Source organism: Pristiophorus japonicus, chromosome 23 (genome assembly GCF_044704955.1).
Source record: "Pristiophorus japonicus isolate sPriJap1 chromosome 23, sPriJap1.hap1, whole genome shotgun sequence".
Classification (NCBI taxonomy): domain Eukaryota; kingdom Metazoa; phylum Chordata; class Chondrichthyes; family Pristiophoridae; genus Pristiophorus; species Pristiophorus japonicus.
The window spans coordinates 43,149,062-43,150,647 of NC_091999.1; the positions used below are offsets into that span (position 1 = coordinate 43,149,062).

The 1,586-nt window shown below is 43.1% G+C and overlaps 1 non-coding gene across 1 annotated transcript; it reads right to left on the reverse strand.

Annotated features, from left to right (window-relative positions):
* Positions 1-645: 645 nt before the first annotated feature.
* trnas-aga (transfer RNA serine (anticodon AGA)) lies at positions 646-726 on the reverse strand. Its single transcript has one exon. It is a non-coding gene; the product is annotated as a tRNA-Ser (tRNA).
* Between the last annotated feature and the right edge of the window lie 860 nt (positions 727-1,586).

A 1,586-nucleotide genomic window follows, 5' to 3' on the forward strand; every position in this document is an offset into this window, starting at 1 on the left:
CGGGGGCAACTCTCCTATTCTTTTTCGAGTAATGCACTGGGAACTTTCATATCAACCCGAGGGTGCAGACGGAGCTTCAATTTAACATTTCATCCGAAAGTCAACAGCTTCAACATTGCAAAATTCCCCAAGTGCTGCACTTGAGTGTTAGCCAAGATGATAATGCTCAAGTCTCAGAAGTGCGACTTGAACACACAAACTCCCGATTCAGTCGAGAATGCTGTCACTGAACCAAGCCGATACAAAAGTTCACAACCTTATTATTTCCCCCAAGTCTTTTTTGTAAGATCCAGGACATATCAAATTCATGGTGATTTTTCCAAAATACAGTTGCACATACACAGAGACATATATAGAGATAGACAGACACAGAGACACACACACACATAACCAAAAATTTGCACGCACCAACGGGAATGCACAGATGCCTTCGTCATCTCGAGGGATAGACAGGCTGAATCACTGTCGCAACTTTGACTGATGTTTGCGATTTTTGAAACGGATGTATCGTGAATATTGCAGATTAATAAAAATGAGAAAAGAAATGTCAGTGTTGAAAGGTGTGGGACGTTATTCCATCGATCTCAGGATCAGTTTGGCAGAGAACCGGTTAAATTGTGAAATGGAATGAAAAATGCTGAGAATCGTAGTCGGCAGGATTCGAACCTGCGCGGGATAACCCAATGGATTTCTAGTCCATCGCCTTAACCACCCGGCCACGACTACTGTGTCGCTGCCTTTTTAAACGTTACTCAGAAAAAACTCAGTCATCCATCTCTGTGCAGCAGACGGACAAAGACTCCTGATAAATTTTCCGTTTGCTAAAAATCTGGACGAGGCAATCTCATCTATCTGTATTTTTACAGTTCTATATTGCTCTGGAACTTTTTAATATGCATCTCTTCCAAGAAACAGAAGTAAAATTCGACATCTTGAAACAACTTCCTCCCCATCGAAGAATTGAACCCCAGTCTCCCGCGTGACAGGCGGGAATACTCACCACTATACTAACGAGGAACTGACGGGTGCCAGCTTTGTCAGAGCAAGAATCGAGTCACTGTGAACAGAACTGGACACCATGAGAATGCGACAGATGCATGAGAGACAGAGAGAAACCGACAAACAGGGAGAGACAGACAGCGAGATAGAGACAACGAGAGACAGAAAGTGTGAGACTGAGAAGGAGAGGCAGACTGAGTGAGAAAAACACTCAAATATGTACATATACAGAGATGTGTGTCTGTGATCTATTAAGAGAGAGAGGGAAAGAGTGAGAGAAAGACAATGATAAACACAGTGACAAGGAGAGAGACAGATAGAGAGAGAGCGATAGAGACTAAAACAGAAAATGATGGAAATACTTCTCAGCTAACAGGCAGGGACTAACAGAGACAGGCAAAGACATGGACAGACCGAAATGATGGGAATGAGAGAGCTAGTCAGAAAAAGAGTCTGAGAGAATCTCATTGGAACAGACGTGGCAACGTGACAAAGAGAAAGAGACAAACAGAGAAACTGGGACAGACAGAGTGAGTCAGACTGAGAGAGACAAAGACTCAAACATACAAAACTCTCTGAAGAGAGAG